Here is a 14,029-nt window from a genome sequence, read left to right as displayed (position 1 = left end):
ATAACTGCCTTAGTCCAGAAGCAGCAGCCCTGTGGACTCAACCTACACGTGCTCAGAAATTAAAGCAGTGGCCTCCTGTATGCCCACTATTCTTTCCTAACATCCTCTTATATCAGAAGGATTTGCAAAGACTATCTGAGCTGATGTCTGCTTGGTACAAATAAATGCAAATAATAAAAGTAATGAACCTCTCCGAAGTCTCAAGGGTCACATTTCTGATCAAAACTGCTTCAATGCCTTCCTATCACCTCTCCAACAGTATTCAAGCAGTGGTACACTCAGTGACTTTGTTAAGCGGCCTTTATTCCTTTTCTGCAGTTTTTCCCCCAGGAGTTATGTTTAATGCCTGAGAGCACTGGAGCTCACACTTGCAGATTCTTTCAGCTTCCATAGTTGCATTGTATTGGACTGAACGGCCAAGTATTTAAATCAATATTTGGGCAAAACTTAAAATCAATCATTATAGAAAGGACTTTTGGAACACAAGAATTAAATCTTAAATGTTTCAAATAAAATGGAATTAGTATTCCAGTATAAAAAGTCACAGTTTAATATTAAATGTCTAAAATTTGGGGGCAGAAATAGTTTCTTAACCTTGTCAGTTACTGAATTGCTCCTTCAGTCACTATTCTGCACATCTGTGAAATGAAATAGATACTTGGTCCAAGAATCAGCATTTTTAATGTACCTCCCAGGTGGTGCTGATTCAGGATGTCACAGATTTCATATTTGGCAAACACTAGCCTAAAGGCAGGAACAGACCTCTAACTAGGATGATGGTTAGAACCAGAGAGAACCCAACTGGTGTACTCTAGGACCAGTCCAGCAGGTGGACAGACCCCACCCTCTAATTGTGCTGCACACCAGATAGATGAGGATATCAACCAAGAGTCTTAGAGGGAAAATAAAAACAAGGGGCCATAGTCCAAATATTATTCTGTTATTCATGTCTTCACTCAGACGGATCTGTCACTTCATGGTGTCATCCGTCCTGCACTGTAAGCCAAGAAACATGGGTTTTTATCCAGGCTCTGTCACTACAGTGCTCTGGGATAGTGTGCAGGCCACTAGTCCAGGCATCAGCTGCTTCCTGTATTTGGAAAAAAACAAAACAAAACAGGTGAAGTTGTGATCTCCAAGTTCTCCTGGGACAATGAGAAGCCTGTGAATTTCAAAATCAAAAGACCTGAATTCAAATTCCAGCTCAGCCCTTTACTGACACTATAACCTTGTGCAAGTTACTTTCTTGGAAGTCCAGTTTTCTGGGGAAGATACAATTTTTCTGGGGAAGACAGTAACTATTTTACTACATGGTAAGTGCTCAATTCTTAAATTGTGTCAAGTTTCAATATTTTTAAAAACTGTATTATTTATTTTATAAAACAATAATTTGTACTAATTTTGATAGTATGTTGTTACCAGTACATTTAATTATTAATTTGTTATTAAACTTTTCATTGCACATATCTCATCTTTCCCAGTAGACTAGATTTATTGAGAGTAGGATATTATAAGGCATTTTTACTTTACTTAGGGTGACTAGCCATCTCAGTTTGCCTGGGACAAAAGAAGGTTCCAGATATGGGACTTTCAGTGTTAAAACCAGGAAAGGCCCAGATAAAGTGATGAGTTGTTAATCCTACTTTACATCCACCTTCATATCTAGTTAAATACCTAATAAATATAAGGTGGATAAATGAATTTTTCTTCCCCACCTCAATTTTAATCACTGCTTTCATTTTAGTTTATCATTATATAAATAAGACAACAAATCAGAGAGAAGTATAATTAATCACACTAATAATCAAGTTATAGTTATTTTCTATTAAAGAAGGATTCAGTTTTGTTCATAATATATTTGCTTTATTTTGCTAAAGGGATAATCTTTGTGACAAAAGATTGTTAATAGAAAGTGGTATTCTCAATAATAAGCCCTAATGGTGGTTTGCTCCTCAAGTTTAGGGGTTACATTAATTGTTTGCAAAATATATTAAAACATACTCTAAAGACAAAGCCCCAAAGCAACATAAGAATTTATTTTTAAAAAGACGTTTAAATTATTGTGACTTTTTGCATTAAGTAGACTTCTGAGTACCTTCTGTATTAAGTACTCTTTTTTCCATCCAAGAACGCAATTCTTAAAATTTTTAAACTGGTTAGGCAATTTGGGATTCCTCTGGGATTTTGATGCCAAAGCCTCCACTGACATTTTGAGGAGTTAATGGTTATAATTACTTTGCCTGTAGCAATATCACTGCCTTTAAAATAAAAGCCTCAGGACCTTTCTCTAATGTATTAGATTACATTCTATTCAAAAGGACAGGATTTATTATACAGGAAAATGTACTAAGAGTACACTGATCTTTCTTCCAAAAGTCTATTTTTCTAACATGAATCTTAAAGATATTATCACATATTTGTGGAAAAATTATTCCTCTAATCCTCCATTTAAAAAAAATCAAAGTTTGGGGCACCTGGATGGTTCAGTCAGTTAAGCGTCTGATTCTTGATTTCAGCTCAGGTCATGATCTCAGGGTCGTGGGATCAAGCCCCATGTCAGGCTCCTTACTGGGCATGGAGTCTGCTTAAAATTCTCCCTCTCCCTCTCTCCCTCTGTGACTCACCCCTCCTCTCCCATGTGCATATGCATGCTCTCTCTCTCTCAAAAACAATTAAAAAATCAGTTTCTCTGCTATGTCAACTTTTATTTTTTATTTTCCTTTTTCAATGAGTCACTATTCTTTGTCATAGAAAATCCTTACTCCTTTGGCAGGGTAGCAGGTAGAAATGCCCCAGACCCTATTGAAATGAGTCTTGGAGCACTGAGTCACAGCTGATGACTAACAGCAGAAAGACAAGTGGTTCCTCACTGAGGCCAATGGCATTGTAGAGTGTCCACCATGGCCAATGCTCAGAAGAGAGACCAAACACTATGGCAACTGTGGCACTTAGGGTCAAGCTGCCTGCATAGAACAAAGGAACAGAACATGATGCCTAGAAAGGGGGTAATTATAAATTAAAAAGTGTCACATCCTAGGAGTACTTAGGTACTTAAAGAGAGTTGGTCTTGTGAATTGGTTGAATAAGTGGCTGACATATAGGATTGTGTGAAATGCTCCAGAAAGAGCTAGGAAAGAGAGAAGACAGATATTATATGACCATTTTAGATGGTGAGTGACACTTGTTTCAGGTCTATATTGAGTTGGTCGAAACACAAAGACAAGAGCCCAGGTCTCCTGATGTCTAATCTAGTTCTCTTCCTACTATGACAAACTGCCTGACATTCTACCATTAGCATTCCTTTCCATTAGAAATGTCTACTGGTAAAATACAAATATTCCTGAAAAGGATAGTAACTTAAACCAGGTGTTAGTTGTAGAGGAAGTTATATACAGGAAGTCAAGAACATCCTGTAAACTACTTTATCAGGTCTTTTCCAATGATAGAACTGGGCAGTTTTGATGGTGGAGAAGGGGAGTCTGAACACAGAGCCAGAGGCCTCCCAGGGATAAGACTCAGGGAAGAGAAGTACTCTGGGAAGTCAGGGAATCTTAAATGCCTCCCTCCCAGAACTAGGAGAGGGCACTGTGTGGATGGAAAAAGAGCATCAGTAAACTGAGTCTTTCCCACAATTTCACCTAAAATCAGCCCTGAGCCTCATTTTACAGAGAACAAAGACTATGGGTAAGAGAAGATGAGAAGGAGCAGGAGATGACAGCCATAGGGGTCTCTTCCCAGGTCAGGTTTGCTACTAGAGGAGACTGAAGCACTATTGTGGTAGAGAAGGCTTTCAAATCAACCAGCACTGCAGCTTGAGGACAAAGATTGGGAGCCTTTCTCAAGGGCTCATTCCTTCTCCTTCTTCTTTTTTTTACACTAGTGGGCAGGTGTGTGTGTGTGTGTGCATATGGCAGGGGAAGAAGGAAGCTAACGTGTAAGAAGGACCTTAACTGTGTGAGATGCATCATGTACACATAACTTCACTTCATTATCAAAATGTTCAGAGGCCAGTATCGTGGAGAGCATTGTTCAGATAAGGAAACTGAGGCTCAGAAACTTTCCCCAGATCACAGAACTAGGATAGGTATCCAAGACTGACTCCAAAATTGATTTTCTGCCTACCACACCTCACCGATACCATTAGGATCCTCATTTCTCTGAAAAATTATAGTTCCTCTTTCCCTAAGACTCTGTTAAACATGTAGTGCATTGTAATATCCCAATGGATAAAGATCTTTAACTGACAGTATTCATCTCATCATCTCAGACCAGAGAGGTGGCATTGTATAGTGGAAAGAAGTTTTTATCTCTAGCTGGTAAATATCTAATGCCATTTAAGCTCCCTGTGGCTTTGATTAATTATTGTCAGAAAAATATAAATAACAATATTTTCATAATAGGACCTAAGTGAAGGTAAAAGAGCTTTATAAGCTGTACACCATCATGCAAAAGGAAAATAATATGAAAGTAAAATGAGGGAAACAACTCAAATGTCCATCAACTGGTAAGTGGATAAATAAACTGTGGTATATCCATACAATGAGATACTGTTAAGCAATTGAAAGGAACAGAGATGAATCTCAAATGCATTATGCTAAATGAAAGAAGTGAGACTTTATAGGCTACATCTTGTAGGATTTCATTTACATGACATTGGGAAAAGCAAAGCTGTCAAAACAGAAAACAGTTCAGTGGTTGCCAGGGACAGGAGGAAGAAGCAGGGGCTGACTACAAAGGGGCATGAGGAAACTCTCCAGAGTGATGGAAATATTCTATGTCTTGATTGTGGTGGTGGTTACAGAACTGTATGTGTTTGTCAAAATGTAGAATTGTACACATAGAAAGGGTGAATTATACCTCAATAATCCTAATTATTTTTAAAAAGTAAAATGAAGGTACCAGATATTTAACTCTAACTAGTTATAAAATTCTAATTCAATTACTTTGGGAAGCCATTTGCCTCCTGATACACAAGATGCTTTAGTACTTTTGGAACAAATGTTTGCTCTGAGTTAGAGATTATCTTCATGATCATTAATGATTAATATGGCCTCCTGCTCAAAGATCTCTGTAGATCCTTTGCTGAGAGCTCTATTCCCGGTCAGTTTCTTTTTAAAGCAATCTCCATTTGGCAAGGGCTGTATCTTTACTGGATGCTTCTGAAGTGTTCCAAGCTGAATCGCTTTCCAAATGCAGGATGCAGCCAGCCAGCAGGCTCTTCCTGGCATCTTGTAATATGGGAAGACCCGACCTTGTTATCTCCCAAAGAGAATATCCAAGAGCTCAGCCATAATTACCCAACTCTAGAGTCTTGCTTGCCCTTTCTTAATGCTAAGCAGACTGCTGCTGAATCAGAAGAAAGCCTATAGAGGTTTTTCTATTTGAAATGGCAAAAATTTCCAGGGTAAGCATTTAACTGACATGAGCAGGGCTTCTCATCTCAAAATCAATTTGCAACATTTAAGTTTTGAAAGGTAAAGGCCAAAGGGATAAGAGCTTGTGTTTTTTGACAACAGAACTACATTATCTTTCCGATCTAAAGTAGATTTTTAAAATAACACACACACCTATTTTGATTGAGGATTTCCATTTTTGTTTTAACTCGGGGAAAACTCTTTCAACTTTTGCGACATGGTTTTCAAATATTTATTTTTGAAAGTCATGATAATGGCCATAATTGAAGTTATATACTCAAAATCCCCAACCATCAAACATTCTTAAGTGAAACAGTTGACATTTTTATTAGATGTCTAATCTGTACCTTTTTTAAAAGCAACAAGGAGATGAGGCAGTTATATCATAAAATATTTATAAGAAAATCCCCAATGTTGAACAAACCTTTTGAGACCTCTGATTAGCAACTGTGACAATCCTGAAACCGGAGACAATAAAATTCCTTTTTTTTCTTAATCCTTTTTCATATCTCTTAAAAATTGGTAGGATCTGCATGTGACCAGTTTTCTGCATGTTAATTTCATGTGTTGAGGGAGCACCATTCCCTTCAGCTGAGAGAATTCCATTTCATTCCTGTGGAATGCTTTTCAAATGATTTTGTTAATTCCCCCAGCCACATTCCATGAAATTGGCAATCTCAAAAATGTAAAGCTTCCCTCAGAGTCCTCTGCCAGGCACACAGGCAGCTTTAAGACTCAACCAAGCATTGAAACAGTGTTCCCACTCTGGAGAAATGACTGATTGGATGGATTAAATGTGCTTCCGAAGTGATTTCCAAATGGCTATAAAAAAAGAAGGCTAATTAAATATAGTCAATGAAGAGCAGTACTTAACTTGTCGAGCTATACATTATACATTCTTCTCAAAGAAGCTATGCTATGGAATTTTCTACAAAGGAGAAAAAATGAAAAAATCCTAAATGTCTGGTGAAAAAGCAAAGGTTTAGCAAACTATGCGACATGAACTGAAAGGATTGTGATGTGGTCATTTAAAATAATCATTAGGAAGACTTTATGACTATATGGGGACCTTCTTATAATGCATTAAACGAAAAAGAAGATTATTAGGTGATATGCACATTACAATTATAATCATGAAAAATATATGCTTGTGAACAATTGGAATCTAATAAAATATACAGAATTTTTAATAGCTCTGTATAAATGAGGAGTATATGAGTCCTTTTTTAAATTTTCTTTAATTCTGTGATTATATTCTCTTTTTAATTTAAAGAGTGCTTTTTATCTGCACTCTTCTTACTGGAGATAGAAATGTGAATTGTGAGTTTAAGCGATGCATTCTGATCACTATGAATTCAATTCAAGTTGCAGTGTTGCCTAGCAACAGGTTAACTTTTCTGCAGTGAAATTCCTCAGTAGCAGCAACCTATGAAGTATCCCATGAGGAATTTCCTACCTTAAGTGCACCTCTTATTACCCTGTTCTCATATTCCATTGATTTGGGGAATTTCAGAGTAATCATAGTAATCATATGAAGATATTAAAGTGCTAACAGCTGCATTTTAAAATCCACATCCCTGGATGTTTTTGCCTTTGGTCTGGAAAAGGAGATTGGAGTGACAGACTTTTCTAGATTTTTTTTTTCCAGTCTCTAATATTCCCCAGATAAGAAGAACAAGGAAAATGGTGAAAGCTTTGATTTCTAATCTTTACTGATGGTAGCTTGACATGGCTCCAGTCAGATATAATGTTTCCCTTTTTTATTATTGAGTTTTTTGAGATACAATGATATCATTTACTATAAAACTCGTCCTTTTAAAGTGGTTTTTAGCATATTTATTTGCAGACTTGTGCAACCATCACCACAATTTTCGAACATTTTTATCACTCCGAAAAGAAACCCCATACCCATTAGCAGTCACTCCCCATCTCCCCTCAGTCCTTCTCCCAGCCCCAAGCAATCACCAACTTTTCGTCTCTATGGATTTGCCTATTCTAAACATCTTACATACAGGGAATCATACAATATGTGGCCTTTTGTATCTGGCTTCTTCCATTTAGCGTAATGTTTTCAAGAGTCATCCATGCTATAGCATCTATCAGTCCGTCATTCCTTTTTATTGCCAAATAATATTCATTATATGGATATACCAAATCTGTTTATCCATTCATCCATCAATGAACATTTGGATTGTTTCCACTTTTTGCCTATTATAAAAATGCTGCTATGAACATTTGGGTACAAATTTTTGTGTAGACATGTTTCCCTTGTCTTAGAAATACACCTAAGAGTGGAATTGCTGGGTCATATAGTAATTCTGTGTTTAACATTTTGAGGAAAAGTCAAACTGTTTTCCAAAGTGGCTGCACCATTTTACATTCCCAACAGCAGTATATATGAGGGTTCTAATTTCTCCACATTCTCACCAACGCTTATTATTGTCTGTCTCTTGATTATAGCCATCCTAGTGAGTAGAAGCTGGTATCTCATTGTGGCTTTAATTTGCATTTCCTTGATGACAATGATGTTGAGCATCTTACCTAGTGCTCATTGGTCATTTGTTTATTTTCTTTGGAGAAACATCTATTCAAATTCTTTGTACATTTTATTTTTTAATTTTTTTATTCAGTTAGCCAACATATAGTATATCATAAGTTTTTGTTGTAGTGTTCAACAATTCATTAGTTGCGTATGACACCCAGTAGATTTTAAATTGGTTTATATTGTTGAGTTGCTTTTTCTTTCTTTTTTCCTTGTGATACTTGGATTCTCTGTAGAGATGCATTGAGGTCAAGGCCTTCACAGGCACCAAAACACTCAGACCAAAACAGTTATCACCAGTTAGGGAGGAGAAGAGAGGGCAGTCACTGTACATCAGTGTCAGTGAATGGATACACAGCAGGCCCCAGGGAATGTTCTTGATGAACATGCTCATATCTGTCTGGTGTCCTTACATCACCCCTGAAATCAAAATCTTGCTGTTCACCCTCCACAGAGCACTGCTCTTACTCTCAAACAGCACAGGGTGAGTGGGGAGACTCTACTGTAAAAAGAAAAGAATGGCCATTGCCACCACACACCATCCCCCAACCCCTGTGGTCAGGTTCTGTGCCTCTATTATTCCCCACTATTTACCCCAGAGTCTGGAAAACAGTTGACAAGTAAATGAATGTAAAAACTTCCTTTTTAAATTTCAGCAACAGTGAGTTGGTTGTTCTTGCTTGCAAATTTCCTATATGCCCCAATTTTAACATGCATATAAGCATTTACTGCTCTAAGCATTTTGCATATAATTTTAACTATTTACAGATAATTATAACATTTTTCAAATAATTTGAAACGAATTTAATCCTCATAACAATTCTGTGATGTAGGTAATCTTATTTTCGCCATTTTATAGATGAGGAAACTGAGGCATAAACAGGGAAAGTAACCTGCCCAAGCCAACATCTGATGAGTGGTGAAGCCAGAGTCAAACCCTGCCTGGCTCCAATCTGTGCTCTCAACTGCCGTGCAATGCTCCCTTGCCAATTGTTTAATGTTTTGTTGGGTAAAGGGCACAATATTGGAGCCTAGTTCATGTAAAGGCATCACTCCACAATAGGTAGGTTCAAAAAGTCATCCAAAGCATGGTTTGGGGAAGGAACCCTGCCATGAATCAATTCCCCAAATAAAGAATTCTGTGAGGGGCGCCTGGGTGGCTCAGATGGTTAAGCCTCTGCCTTCAGCTCAGGTCATGATTCCAGGGTCCTGGGATTGAGCCCCCATCGGGCTCCTGGCTCAGCGGGGAACCTGCTTCTCCCTCTCCCTCTGCCTCTCCCCCTGCTCATGCTCTCTCTCTCTCTGTGTATATCTGTGTCTCAAATGAATAAAATCTTTAAAAAAAAAGAATTCTGTGATAATGCAATCAATGTTGAATTTCATTTTCATATGTTAGCTTTTGCTTTCCTTAAAGTAGGTCACCCATTTGTTGCTGATAAAATGGCTTCCTAACCCAGTTTTACACGTAGCCAACATTCTCTAAATGTTGAATGATGTTGAATGAAGTAATGAATTAGTTAATGTGCAGTGCACAAGGCTGCAGGCTGCTTGCCTGGAGCAGGCCTTCTTCCAAAAGAGAATCTTTACAGACCTGGCTGGCTCCTGGGGACAAATTCAATGTCCTTGTCCCACCCTGGACCCAAAGTACAGCTGAATTTTCCTCACATTCCTGTTATCCAAGGGCATCACCCAAAATAGAAGCCCATCTGGTCATCTGAACTCAGCATTTTCACCCCTTAATGCTCTAGGCATTTCTTTCCCTGGTTTGACCACCCACTGCTCCCCTTCCTTTCAAAATCTCCACCCTGTGTCTTCTAGAACACTTCCTTCCATTGTAAACGAATTCTCCTTACTCCTCCACCTTCTTCTCTTCTCAGACTCTGCCCTAGAGGACACATCTACTCCTTGAGCCCTCTTCATCTATTAGAGGCTGGTAGTTCTCTTTCACCCCATATACAATGAGGAGTCTCCCCACTCTTCCTGCTTTTCCCATATCACTATTCCTCCACCTTCTTACAAAAATGGTAGAAATTATTGGCAACCTGTCCCAATCCACTGTTGCTGTCATTTGTTTATAACACCCTCTTACTCCCCTCATTGCCCTTATATACCAACTTTCTCAACTCTTCCATCCCATCCCCCACTTATTTTAGACATTATCTCCTGGTCAGTTTTTTCTCTACCCCAAGTCCTGCCTCTGTCCTGTCACTTCAGAGTTCAGGGGTTCACCCACCAAATATCCAATATTCCAAGATTCCTGCATGTTTTCCTCTCCAAGAAACTTCTCCCCACTAATCATATCAATTAACGGCCATGGCCACACCTTAGACACATTGTAACCACCAGGAACTACTCACTCTCTGTCTCGCTCTCGCTCTCTCTCTTCCTCTGTCCCCCTCTCTCTCCTTCCCTCCCTCCCTCCTATATCACTGTCTGTCAATCGCTCCCTCTCTTTCTCATCCTAAATTCAAACTCTGGTCAGATTGTCTTATCCTTTCTATTCTCATCTTCAGTTACTCTCACTATGCTTGTTTTTCATTATCCACAACTCTTTTATTTTGACCCTATCAGTTCTTTGCTCCTTTACTAGCCATCAATTCAGCTACTCTCTTGCCAATATTATTGTTATTTCTTTATTCCATCTACCCCATCCATCTACTCTACTCTTTACTCTGTATCCTTTCAACAGACTCCACACCAGCCTCCCTACCTCTAGTCTTGTTCTCCTCCAATATCATCCATAGTGACTTTTCTAGAATGCAGATGTAGCCATGGTGCTCCCCCCAGTTAAACTCACCTATGACTTATCATCACTCTCAGAATAGTCTAAATTCTTCATCTGGTTTAAAAGTCCTTCCTAATGTTATATGTCCTAGAGCTTACCTCTTACCCATATCCTATCCCCCCCAGTACACACTTTTTATATTCTAGCCATGTTTCAACTATGTGTCAAGGTCCCTGGCAGCTCTCTCCCTCCCTCTCTCTCTCTCTCTCTCTCCTGTCTCTCTTCCTCTCTCAGATTCTGCATACTTTGTTCTCTCTGCTGAAATACTATCTCCTTCCCTCCCTCTCTTCACCTGTGTAACTGTCATTTCTCATGTCTTTAGTTTTTTCTTCCTCCAGAAAGCCTTTCTTTTTTTTTTTTTAAAGATTTTATTTATTTTATTTGACAGAGAGAGAGACAGTGAGAGAGGGAACACAAGCAGGGGGAGTGGGAGAGGGAGAAGCAGGCCTCCCGCGGAGCAGGGAGTCCAATGCGGGGCTCAATCCCAGGACCCTGGGATCATGACCTGAGTCGAAGGCAGACGCTTAACGACTGAGCCACCCAGGCGCCCCCAGAAAGCCTTTCTTGACCATCTTGCTTCTATCTTTCCTGTAACACCCTGAACTTACTATTTTGTGCCAACTTTCACCCAGTAATGTAAAAAACTATTTCCTTGCTAGTACCTCTGCTAGACTATAAGCTTCATGAGGTCCAGGACCATGTCTTATTCATCATTCTATCCATAGTGTCTAGCACAGTCTCTGAAACATTTAATAAATATGTAAATGAGTTAAAGAATGAAGAAAAAGCTTTACCTTTAGGGATATAATTAAAATCAGTGTTTTCTCAGTAATAAGATAAGCCGCAACTTTTCTATACTATAATCTTGGACTACCTCAAAAACTAGTAATGATTCATCCAGCTACTGAGATGCTGTAGTAGACACTGTCTACTCATATTCTACCAACCCTCACTACAACTACCAACTATGTGATTCTGTCTAAGAGATTCTTCTGGCTGCAGGAACATGCCAAAATGTAGAAGTGCCAAAGAGTTAATGCCTCTCTGAGAGCAATCCTCAACTGAGGAAAAATGGGGTTTGATGGATAAATACTCCAGCTTTCCTTCCCCTCAGGTAAGATATCTCTGAGGCATACTCATTGCAGTCTCCTAGAGGTCTCCAGCAGGACTGGGCCCCACTTACACACAGCAATAACCTGTTTATTAATACACCCTTTATTTAAAGGTTTCCTTCTCTGTCTCATTTTCTTATCAGTGTTTCTTGAGATTATCTCTCACATAAACTATTACACTAAAATTATTTTCAGGGTTTGCTTCTGATGGAACCTAACTTAGACACTCACCTAGTTCCTTGATTATTCTTCAACTACAGTTTAGCCATCCACAAGCATAGAAAACTCCATATCTAATCATCTGGACCTGGGATGCCTACTATATCTAAAATCTCCATCTGTGGCCATAACCAACTACCTTCAACTTCTTTCACTTTTTAATGAAAACTACATCAACATTTGCCATTATCATTATAGTGGTAATAATAGTAACAAATACAATAGTGAAGTATAAGTTTTATAGAGCATTTACTATGTGCTAGACACTATTATAAGTGATCATGTGGATTGATTCAAGGATCCTTTGCCCTTGATCCTACTCATGCTTCCTCCATTCTGTCAAATGTATCCTGACCTCCTTTGTCTTTCTATATGATCAGTCAGTTCTTGGGGCCATGGCAAGTGGAGCAATAGGATAAACTTAAGAGTCCATAATTCAGAGCAGTGTTTCCTCAAAGCAGCCTAGGGTAGCACAGCTGAAGTCCACATGAGAATTGTGGCCAAAAGGAGCCTAGATCAGAATGAAGTTAAAGCTTCATTCCAGACAAAGACCACCAGGAACACACTTAAAGTTGAACAAGCTCAGTGTAGTACTAAATGATGGACATCTGGGCTCTTTCCATAGTTTAGCTGTTGTGGACATTGCTGCTATACACATTGGGGTGCACGTGCCCCTTCAGATCGCTACATTTGTATCTTTTGGGTAAATACCTAGTAGTGCAATTGCTGGGTCATAGGGTAGTTCTATTTTTAACTTTTTGAGGAAACTCCATACTGTTTTCCAGAGTGGCTATACCAGCTTAGATTCCCACCAGTACATTAAAAGGATGATTCACCATGACCAAGTGGGATTTATTCCTGGGCAAGGGTGGTTCAACATCTGCAAATCAATGTAATACACTACATTAATAAAAGAAAGACAAGAACCATATGATCCTCTCAATTGATGCAGAAAAAGCATGTGACAAAGTACAGCATCCTTTCTTGATTAAAACTCTCCACAGTGTAGGGATAGAAGGAACATACTTCAATATCATAAAAGCCATCTATGAAAAACCCACAGCGAATATCATTCTCAATGGGGAAAAACTAAGAGCTTTTCCCCTAAGGTCGGGAACACAACAGGGATGCCTGCTCTCACCGCTGTTATTCAACATAGTGCTAGAAGTCCTAGCCTCAGCAATCAGACAACAAAAAGAAATAAAAGGCATCTGAATCGGCAAGGAAGAAGTCAAACTCTCACTCTTCACAGATGATGTGATACTCTATGTGGAAAACCCAAAAGACTCCCCCCGCAAAATTGCTAGAACTCATACAGGAATTCAGCAAAGTGGCAGGATACAAAATCAATTCACAGAAATCAGTTGCATTTCTCTACACTAACAATAAGACAGAAGAAAGAGAAATTAAGGAGTCAATCCCATTCACAATTGCATCAAAAACCATAAGATACCTAGAAATAAACCTAACCAACGAGGTAAAGAATCTGTACTCTAAAAACTACAAAACACTTATGAAAAAAATTGAGGAAGATGCAAAGAAATGGAAAAATATTCCATGCTCATGGATTGGAAGAATAAATATTGTTAAAATGTCTATGCTACCCAGAGCTATCTACACATTCAAAGCAATCCCTATCAAAATATCATCCACATTTTTCACAGAGCTGGAACAAATAATCCTAAAATTTGTATGGAACCAGAAAAGACCCTGAATAGCCAGAGGATTGTTGAAAAAGAAAACCAAAGCTGGTAGCATCACAATTCCAGACTTCAAGCTATATTACAAAGTTATAATCATCAAGACTGGCACAAAAACAGACACATAGATCAGTGGAACAGAATAGAGAGCCCAGAAATGGACCCTCAACTCTATGGTCATCTAATCTTCAACAAAGCAGGAAAGAATATCCAATGGAAAAAAGACAGTCTCTTCAACAAATATTATTGGGAAAATT

This window comes from Phoca vitulina, unplaced genomic scaffold, assembly GCF_004348235.1.
Source record: "Phoca vitulina isolate PV1807 unplaced genomic scaffold, GSC_HSeal_1.0 scaffold55, whole genome shotgun sequence".
NCBI classification, from domain to species: Eukaryota; Metazoa; Chordata; class Mammalia; order Carnivora; family Phocidae; genus Phoca; species Phoca vitulina.
This window is presented reverse-complemented; position numbering follows the sequence as displayed.